Raw genomic sequence first — 11,959 nt, forward strand, 5'->3', positions numbered from 1 at the left:
TACAATTATTTTATTGACAATTATAATCAATCTTGACTATATTATCTTGCATTTGTAAATTTAAAATTGCCTATTTAAATATGCAAATTTAACATTCAATTATCTATGCATGAACAATTCCAATATAATCTTGCCTTGATATACTTTAAAGTACTTATTTAAAAAAAAAATATTGGGCAATATCCCAATCGCGCAATGCGCGTAAAAAACTAGTACATATTAATAAATATTATGTGTATATACAATATATTATACAATCATATAAGGATATGCATCCGATTAGAGTTTATATTTATTCATACAAAATTTAGAATTTACATTTTTATTGATTTCTAAGTACAATTCTCTTAGTTATTATTATTCATATTTTTAGAATTAATAATATATATATATATATATATATATATATATATATATATATATATATATATATATATATATATATATATATATATATATATATATATATATATATATATATATATATAAAATACAATTTGGAATAAATCAACTTAATTATATGAATTTTTTCTATAAATTTATCTAAATATGTACATGATTAGAGATTATATTAACCATACAAAATTTAAATTTAAATTTTGTATGTTATGAAAATAGATACTTGACCAAATATATAAAAGTCCAACTATATTATTATATTGTACATTTTAACATTTTTTTATTTTTTTATTTTAATTTTAAATTCATAAAAACAAAAAAAAAAAACAAAAAAAAAATTCCGTGCAACACACGGGTAAAACACTACATTTAAAAAAAAAATACAATTTCATAAATATCATAAATTAATTAGTACAATATCATATATATTTATAACAATTAAAGAAAAAATAAATAATTCAAATATATGAACCAATGATTTCAAAATGAAACTAATATACAGTTACAAATAAATATATCATGATTAGATTTACTTTAATTAGTTTTAATTCCCTTAATGATATGACTTTTCTTTATCAGTTTTTTGTGGGAGACTAAGGGAGTGTTTGAGTTGCTGGAAATTATTATTATTTTTTGAATACTTACTAATAAAAAAAATTAAAATATTTTTTACCCCCCTCCCCTCCCCCAATAACATGTGTAAATCTTATATTTTTTAAAATTACAATTTGATAAATATTATAAATTAATTAGTAGAATATCATTTCTGTTTATAAATTATAATAATTTTTAAAAAATCATATATGTGAACCAATGATTTCAAAATGAAATTAATATACAGTTACAAATAAATATAGCATGATTTGATTTACTTTAATCAATTTTAATTTCCTTAATGAAATGGCTTTTCTTTTATCAGTTTTTTATGGGAGGCTAATGGAGTGTTTGGATTGCTATAAAATATTTTAAAATAAAAATTCATACTAATAAAAAATCATTTTAAAATAATTTTTTAACCCCTCATAACATGTGTAAATCTTATATTTTTAAAAAATACAATTTGATAAATATCATAAATTAATTAGTACAATATCATTTCTGTTTATAATAATTAAAGAAAAAATAAATAATTGAAATATGTGAACCAATTATATCACAATAAATCTTTCAAAATTTAAAACAAAAGAACGGAAATTAAAAATAGAACGAAAATATTTCAATAATAATATTATACATCATCAAGTAAAAGTAAATTAAAAATGAAAAGATAATATTTCAATAATTATATTTTACATCATCAATAGTAAAGGCATATTTTAAACAATAGTAAAGGTAAATTAAAAATGGAACGGAAATATTTCAATAATAATATTCTACATCACCAATTAAAAATAAAACTGAAATTAGGTAAAAATACCATTGCATATGATATTCTAATTGATTAATTGACGGAAAATAAAAAGAATAATTGGTTGAAAATGAATATGATATTACTAATTGACTGATATTTTACGATTATATATTTTCACCCGAGTCACCCATTCTAATGGAATGAAGATGTTAGCTATAGACGAGGACGGACAAGATTATGTTGCTACTACCAATGTTGTCTACAATATGAGGTGTTAATAATGTGTAAATACAATTGGTGACATTATGTTTTTTTTTTAATGACAAAATTGCTATATATCTACACACAAAAAAAAAAAAAAGTTTTTTAAAGCAATTTAGACAAAAAAAAAATATTTTTCATACAAATGAATTAGGATAGCAATTAATTCCTATAACTGAGTTGCTAAAGAATGAACACGTTTGCCTAATTTATAAAAATACTAAACAATGATAAATAAAAGCTTCAAAGTTACAACACAGCATGCGTATATCTACACATTAGCTATTAATTTGAGCAATTATTTGTTTAAATTCAAGCAACGATAACATCAAAACATATAAACGATCCAAACTATATCTTCAATTACACTATATAATATTTAATGTTCTAATTTAAATAATTATATATCAATCCAGATATTCTTAATATATTACAACAAATTCACGGGCGAAACCATATCTTTAATTGCACTATATAATATTTGAGTTATTACTAAAAAAATCAGTCTTTAATCACGATTAATTGTATGTTACTTTTTTCCGAGTCACCCATCCTGATAGTCTGATAGTTTTAACTTTAGACGATGATGGATAAAATTTCGTTACTACTACCAATGTCGTCTAGCTATAAAGAGATTTTCAATAATGTATAATTTAAGCCACTGATATTATGATTTTTTTATATACAAAAATGACAAAATTGCTATATAGCTGATCTATATAGAAAATATATCTTTCGTATAAATAATTTATATAACTGAGTTGCTAGACAACGAGCTAATTAGCCCAATTAATACAAATTATAAACACTGATATATAAAATCTCTAAAGTTGCAACACCGAATGCGTATATCTACACGTTAGCTATTAACTGGGCAATTATTTATTCGAATTCAAGCATTGATAACATCAGAAAACATAATCGGTGCAACTCAATTCTTCAATTATATTATATAATATTCGATTTTATAATTTATACAATTGTATATCGATATAAATATTTTTAAAATTTTATAACAAATTCATTCCGTGCAACGCACGGGCGCAAATACTAGTATTATATAAAATCTATATTTATGTTGAAAATATCAATAGTTTGAGTAACTTAGTTTGTTGAACTCTAAATTTTATGTTATAAAAGGCTTATGTCATGGGTTCAAGTCTCATCAACAACACTTTTAATTATCTTATCTCTTTCATTTCTTCACAAGATAAATTAAATATTTTTAGTCTACTTTTTATGAATCATTTAATTAACAAATTAAATGATCTTTTAGTCTAGTTTGTATAAATCATTTAATTAATGTAGTATACAAGTTTATAATATACTTTATTGTATTCGAATTAATTTAGAAAAATCGATCTAACTAAAAGAAATTAAAATTTAAAAGTATTTATGAATATATTGTTATTCAAATGATTTTATCTAATTGATTATGTTTCATATTTTCTCATAAATATATTATAATTTATAATGTATTTTGTATTTTAACCTTATTATGATTGTTTGATATTTTGTCATTGACATTTCTAACGTCATTTAATATTCGCCCCCACTCAGATGATTTTCTGGATCCGCCACTGATTGAGGTTCACAGTGTTTCTAGAATGAAATGAATGTCTCTATTTATAATGGTGAGAATATGAGACTCTCACTTTATTGAGTCACCATTATACCCAAGTTCATGTTCTTATTATAATTACATTACTTTAAATTAAAATATAATAATTTGACTAAATATTTATCAAATAATTAAATTAATTAAGAAAATAATATAGTCAAAATTAATTTTTGGGTATCGGATTGCTCCCCTATGTGGGAGGTCTAGATTTCGAGCCTCAATGTAGGCATAGATTGTATGGGTATCCCCCTTCCTTTGTAATAAAATAAAAAAAAATTAATTTAATTAATTGATGTGCAAATTCAAACAACTCAATGAGATGCAATCTAACATTATTAGCTCATTTAGCACTTTCAGAATATTTAATCCCCGTTTGTATGGACAGCTCAACTAGTCATAGAGGTGAAAATTGAAAATTAAGAATAACCAGGGATCGAATCTCACCAGCGATAGTGTGGGAACAACCTCTCAAAGTAGTCGGAGCAAGGCTTTCGACTTGTAAGAACAACCTCTCAAAGTAGTCGGAACAAGTCGAACCCAATTTTAAATGGGTGGTTATAGATTCGAAATTCGATAGTGGGTACTTAAATTCTTTGACCGAAAAGTGTTGAAAGAAACTTGTTCTTGTAAATATAGCGTCTCAAATGGTGAGTGGGAAGAACGTAACGCATTACAACATCTTCTTATCTTATTTATACTAATGATAAATGTGTAATTTTTTTTTCATATATTTACGTAGAGTTAATTCTATCAGAGGTCTCTTGTCTTTAGTGACAATTTTAAATTTAATTTCAAACTACCGTTTTTGTCATTTAACATCCTAAACTATTATTTTTGATCACTTCTAATTATAATTTTTCTTATTTTTAGTAAGAGTATTTTTATCTCGTCAAAAAAAGCCCGAATGATACAATATCTGCCAACCAAAAGGCCGATGGTCTCTATTTCGGATAGTTATGCTGTGCATCCGTATGCACCATGCATGGTGCATACGGATGCAAAAACGACGTCGTTTTATTAAAAACGCGCGTCTCCCCTTAAAAAAAAAAAATCAAGTTCGATTCCCAGCAAAAGCATTATGTTGTTCATTCATTCTGGAATTTTAGTTCATAGATTATGGAATTTTAGTTCATTGATTCTGGAATTATAGTTCATCGATTCTGGAATTGTAGTTCATCGATTCTGGAATTTTAGTTCATATGTTGTTGCTGGGAATCGAACCTGAATTTTTTTTAAGGAGAGACGCGCATTTTTAATAAAACGACGTCGTTTTTGCATTCGTATACACCATAGTGCATACCGATGCACAGCATAATTTGCCCTCTATTTCTTCTATTCGGCCTTTTTTTTCGTCTGAGATTGATTGTGATTATGCCTCAAAGAATTCTTTTATTTTCTTTCTTTAACTCATTCCATACTACAAAATCAATTACTGAATAATACTATAGCTATATGTAGTTTGTCAGCTTCCAATAATTTTTTAATTCATCTAAAGTCTAAACTATTACGGAGTATTTAACTTATAATTCTGAAGTTCTTTGAGTTTATCCTAAAAGTGGACTCTTTATAGGGTGGGGTGGGAGGATTGATCCAGAAACTTCTAACATGCATTTGGTTGGAATGGAGGACGTCGTTTGACGTTGACTTAAAAAAAAAAAAATTCATAATTACACGTTTATAATTTCATAACTGTATATCCAGAATTGCTTAATTATACATCCAGAATTGTATAACTATACATCCATAACTTCATTATTATACATCTATAATTGCATAACTACAAATCCATAACTTCATAACTATAAATTCATAATTGCATAACTTCATAACTATACATTCAGAATTGCATAACTGCACATCCATAATTTCATAACTATAAATCCAGAATTGCATAACTATACATCCATAATTTCATAACTATACATTCATAAATTATGCACAACATAATGTTGACGGGAATCGAAACTGATTATTTTTTTAAAAGTTTGACACGCGTTTTTAGTCAAAACGACGTCGTTTTTGCATTCGTATGCACCATGCATGGTGCACAGCATAATTTGCCGAGGATTTAAGATAAAAGAAATTGTAATTCAGTAGAAGAAGAATAAGGTGAAAAAGTTTTCAAAAAATAAAGTAGAAATTTAAATTACATTGTTTGATATTCATGAATAGAATTATTGAGATGAAAAGGAAAGGAGTGATATAAAGACTAAAACATCATTGATGTAATAATAATAATAATAATAATAATAATAATAATAATAATAATAATAATAATAACCAAGGGCCCATTTGTCATTTCCTCACTTTTTTTTTTTCCTTTTCCAAACCACCGAATTACAATTAATGGAAAGTACACGTGAATTGTAATTTAACAAAATGAAGGAATTGCAATTTTACAGAACTGCAATTCTCTCCAATTAAACATTGTAATTTGTACTTCCAAAAAACATTGTAATTTGCCTTATAAAATAAAATAGGAAAAGAATTAGAATTACAGTGAACCAAAAACTACGCTTAATATTTTGGGTCTTAGGTCTATGATACTGGCCGGACTAGAGAGTACTTGACTACTTCACATAAAAAATTAAATTAGAGATATAATAAGCGCAAAACATTTTTACTATAAAAAAAATCCCAAAACATTAACCAGTTGAAATAATAAATGGTTTGATGTTTGCATGCTTTGAGAGAGCTTCCTTGCACTCCTTTTATTGTTATGTTGAAAGTCAAGCATTAATAAGTTTCGGTATAGTAAGAAAATGGTTTCAGGGTAAAGGTTTTGGAAAATGAGTTTAACATATTGGTATGGAAATGTGACGGTAACCGCTATGCAAGTATAAAGAAATAAAATTAATTACACATTTATTATTAGCTATAAAGTTTTGGTAGGAGGGGGATAAGCATTTGATCTTGACGTACAATTAGTATCGGGGCAGCATGTTATGCAGTTGGAAAAAGTCTAATTTAATTTTAACTTCTGTAAGGGAAGTTACTTAGGACTCGTTTACTAACAGAAACTGTTTTCTGTTTTCTGTTTTCTATTTTCTAATTTTTTAGTTTTCATTCTCAATTTTCTGTTTTGAAAACTTGTTTACTAACACTTATTTTTTTTTTAGATTAACATTATAAAACACAAGTTTAATTTTGAGTGATTTTTAGACTTATATTTAAAATATTTTAAGATATGATTAGTTTGGTTTAAATACAATAAATATAATTTTTATTTTTAATTCTAATATATGTAATATTTTTACATTTGATATCGGAATCAAATTTATATATGTATATAATATAACTAAAAATATACCCGAACCAATAACCTATAAGTTCACTTAAAATTTAGTTGAGATAATATTTTTGAGTTAATATTTAATTTTTTTTTGATATATTTATTTGAATGACATTTATATAGATATATAATTTTTACTTGCAATTCTAATATATGTGGAATTTCAATATTTGATATTCAGACCAAACTTGTATTACGATATTGATAGGATATATACCCGGTTGTACCTCCCCACGTCCATGCTCTCGTTTATAGTCGGGTCGGGATCATAAGATCAAAGTCAAACCCGTTAGTGCTTGCCCCTATATAAGGGGCACTAGCCCTTCATTGTGGGGGGTTCCTCCTCTCCTCTCTCCACTAGACACTTTCTCTCTCTAGCTTACAACTCTCTCCTCTCTCTATCTACAAAATAAAAGAACAATAATGAATAAAAGAGTCTTTGAGCTAATATTCTTCTAATGAGTCTCTACTCTAGATACATACGGTATACACTCCATGTACATCGGGTAATTAACCGTATCATATATAACATAACTAAAAATGTCTGAACTAATAATCAATTGAGTTCAATTAAAATCTAAAACTTGGTATAGATTAGAGTTCAATTTTTAATTTTGATAATATGAAAATGTCTAACTTTAAGCGTAAGCATTTAAGTTATGTATAAAAAAGTAATGCAAGTAGAAAAGATAGAAGACACTACTACAAAAATAACCTACAACGTTAGACATATAACGTCGATTTTTTACAAAACTGATGTTAAAATATTAAATAAATTTATAATTAAATAAAAAAAGATTTTAACGTCGATTTTTCCGTAAAAAGTGACGTTATAACTCATTTTAAATTAAAAAAAATTAACAAAATATACAACGTCGGTTGATTGAATTACCGACGTCGTATTATATATCTATTTTTTTTTTTAAATTAACGTTATAACGTCGGTTCTTTGACGAACCGACATCGTAATGTTTTTTTATTTAAAGAAATTAATAGCTATATGATGTCGATTTTTATATAACCGACGTCGTATAGTATTCGTATTTTTTTAAATTTAGGATACGACGTCGGTCCATTCACAAACCAACGTCGTAACCTATATTTAAAAAAAAATTAATAACTATACGACGTTGATTTTGGTTTAACCGAAGTCGTATATTTATACACATTTTCTTTATTTTTTTTAATTTAGGCTACAACGTCAACCGACGTCGTAACTTATTTTTATTTAAAGAAAAAAAAATTAATACTATACGAGGCCGGTTCTTCTCCTTCTCTTCACTTCAAACAAAAAAAATACCCTCCACCGCACCACCACTCCTTCTTCTTCTTCTTCTTCTCTTCCACGTTCTTCTCCACTCCTTGTTCTTCCCAATTGCCACCGCGACACCACCGTTGCGCCTACCACTTCTTTTCCTTTTTTTCGGTCGCCGCCCCGCCGCTCTCCCACTCGCCGCCGCGGCGCTACCACCACCACCTTGTAAGATTTATACATTTTAAAATATTGTGTTAATTTTTATGAGTTAAAAATCATTTTTAATATATTTCAAATTATTTGTTTATATATTTCAAATTTTAAGAGTTATTGTGTATTTTAGAAATTATTGTTAATATATTTTGAATTTTAAGAATTATTGTTTATTTTAGGCATTATAGATTATTATGTTTCTAATTTTAAGAACTATTGTGTATTTTAGGAATTATTATTATTATTATTATTATTATTATTATTATTATTATATTTTGAATTATTGTTAATTTATTTCAAATTTTAGGAATTAATCTTAATATAGTTTGATTCGGGATTAGTTTATCAACGTGGACAACTCTTCGGTGAGGTAAGATCTTTTTATATTTATTTTTCTACAAACTTTCGGCTTTCCCTTGTGCATCCGGTGATTGGTCACATCGTGGTTTATGTTTATTTATGTTTTCGACTTTCGTTGTGTATTCAGTGATTAGCCACACCGTGGTCTATATTTAAATTATTTTTGTTTATTATTATTATTATAGAAATTTATTGAATTAGTGTTAACAAAAGTAATTTTCATTTTTTTAAAAAAAAAAGAGTTTAATTAGGGTTAATGTTATTTTAGATGTTTTTTTTTTTTAATTTTTTAAGACTTTATAATTATAAACTATTTAATACTTTAATAGTTAATACTAAAATATTAAATATTAACTTAAAAATATCTAGAGTTTGAACAATTTAAGATTATATAGCTCAAAATGATGTCGTTTTGATTGAAATAACCTATTTGAGAAAAAGAATGGAACAATAGCTAATCGGTCCACTAGGCGACGTAGTTGGTGCCTAGGCGGTTTAGTCGGACGCCTAGCGCCCTAGCCGGCCAGGCCAGCTGTCTTGATGACCAATTATGGTGATACGCTAGGCGGTTGGCCAGTGTGTAGCGCCTGCTAGGCGGGATTTTTGCATCAGTGAAGAATAATAATAGTATGCTCAGCTCCCTCTTTAACATGCATGGGTCAGGATGGTATGCTGAATGTGTGAAAGATGTGTTTAATGAGCGAGATGCAACTGTGATGAAGCATAGCAAAGCTGATGATGAAGCATAGCAAAGCTGGTGGTGAAATTGCTCAGAGAACAACCATCTGCATTATTTCTCTTTTCTTCTCTGTAATAAGCCTTGAGGGCATTATTGTCTTTTCTCTATGTAGTTAGTTATAACTGATTTGTTGGGGCTTATGGGGTAGTAGAAATAATTGTGTGTGGAAAGCCAAGGCTTTTGACTGTAAAGCTATGGTTGACTCGGCTATTTCATTTTGGAAGAATTGCAAATTAAAGACGCAAATAATCGCGGGTTGCTACGGCAGATCGAAGAGCAAATAATATGTTGTCACAATGGAAAGCATCGTCCCCGGGACGCTTAAAATTGAATACTGATGCAGTCTTTGATGAGGATAATAATTTGATGGGCATGGGGTTGATCTTACGGGATCATGGAGGGCAGTTTCTGGCAGCCAAAGGTATGTGCATGTCGGGAAGATACACTATTGAAGTCGCTGAGGCAATCGGTGTTCGTGAAGGCCTTAGCTAGTTAAAGGGAACTAGCATGGGGGAGCTAGGTAGATGTTGAGACAGATTCTCAATTGGTTTGTTTTGCTTTACGTTTAGACTCTTTTTATTCTGTTTTTGGTTTAGTTGTTGATGATGTCAAAGAAGTTGCATTCACTATTGATAGTGTTGACTTCTGTTTTGCTAAGCGATCTGCGAATCGTGCTACCCACATTGTTGCTCGGGATCGGAAGTCGTTTCTATGTCAGGTTGCAAGGAGTGGTTTGATAACCCTCCCCCATCTTTTGTACTCCCATTCAGGGACAGATCCAGAAAATCATTTGAGTGGGGGCGAAGTTTAAATGACGTTAGAAATGTTAATGATAAACAACATGGTTGGCATAGTGGTTCAGCACCTCGTCCCTTAAGCATGAGGTTGGAGGTTTGATCATCACCCATGTGAATGGAGCAGACCATTTGGCCAGTCCCCTACCACTTAGTGCCCTAACAGTAGGGATGGAGGATTAGGCTTTTGGCTGGAGAGATTATACATGATAGATAGGGTCGGAGCCAAAAATATGAAATATAATTAATTTGAATATATTCACAATTAATTTTTAATTTTATTTTCTTTTAGTTAGATCAACTTTAAATTTTTCTAAATTAATTTAATTTGAATACAATGAAGTATAATATAAACTTGTATACTACATTAATTAAATGATTCATAAAAAGTAGACTAAAAGAGTATTTAATTTGTTAATTAAATGATTCATAAAAAGTATACTAAAAAAATATTTAATTTATCTTGTGAAGGTCATTTTTTACGGGTGTGGGTGGCAGCCCCAGGTGTGGTTGTGCGGGAAGAAGAGAGTCATTGATTTTGTTCGATTACCAAAATAATAATAATAATAATAATAATAATAATAATAATAATAATAATAATAATAATAAAAGCGCGGTGACAATTTGGTAATTTTTGTAACTAGGTCAAATTTAAGGTGCGTGAGTTTTGTGTTTAAGTTGCGTGTGTTTTATCCTTAAGGTGCGTGTGTTTTGTGCTTAATGCGAGTTGTTGTTGAAACTTAAGGGGCGTGAGTTTTTTGCTTAAGGTGCGTGGGTTTTGTGTTTAAGGTGCGTCATGTTTCTTCTTCGCGCACCCTTTTCTGTGAGTCACGGGTAGTTCAGACCCTCAAGAAGAACAAAAGTTTTGAACTGAGGGGTGGTGGTTTAGTCTCTCAAGAAGAACAAAACTTTTGAACTGAGGGGTGGTTCAGACCCACAAGAAGAACAAAACTTTTGAACTAAGGGGTGGTTCAGACCCACAAGAGCCATTTTTAGCTCATTTCTTCCAGGCACATTTTTTTTTTTAATAATTTTCATTGATTTGAGCCGTTGGTTTAGATTTTAATGTTTAAGGTGCGTCAACCGCACAACCACACGGGTAGCTTTTACCGCACCCGAACCCTTCCCTGTATATATATGTATTGAATCAAATATAAATAAGTCCTTAGAGGAGAAATAAGAACCAATCTCATTCATTTTTTCCCCCTCCTCCCCTTTCCTAGGGCAAATTATTGTGTGGACCATGGTCCACACAATGTTATGTGGACCATGGTCCACACAATGTTATGTGGACCATAACAAAAGTATATTTTTAATATATTAAATGCACATTATTTTTGTACTGAATGTACATTATATAATATAATGTATACTCAGAACAAATATAATGTACATAGCTTAAATATAATGTGCATCATTTTTGTACTGAATGTACATTATTTTTATACTAAATGTACATTATTTTACATTAGACAAAATATGATTCATACAACTTGTATGGACCATGCTCCATACAATAATGATTGCTTTCCTAGTGTCCCTGCAAAAACCTAACAAAATCTTTAAGTGATGAGGTTGCCCTTATGTGATTGACATGATACCAAATTTCCTTAACCACCGATTACTCTTCTCTGTCACTCAGAATGCACCACATTAAACTCACGAGTCGTCGTC

The sequence above is a fragment of the Ipomoea nil genome, unplaced genomic scaffold, assembly GCF_001879475.1.
Source record: "Ipomoea nil cultivar Tokyo-kokei standard unplaced genomic scaffold, Asagao_1.1 scaffold2283, whole genome shotgun sequence".
Taxonomy (NCBI): Eukaryota; Viridiplantae; Streptophyta; class Magnoliopsida; order Solanales; family Convolvulaceae; genus Ipomoea; species Ipomoea nil.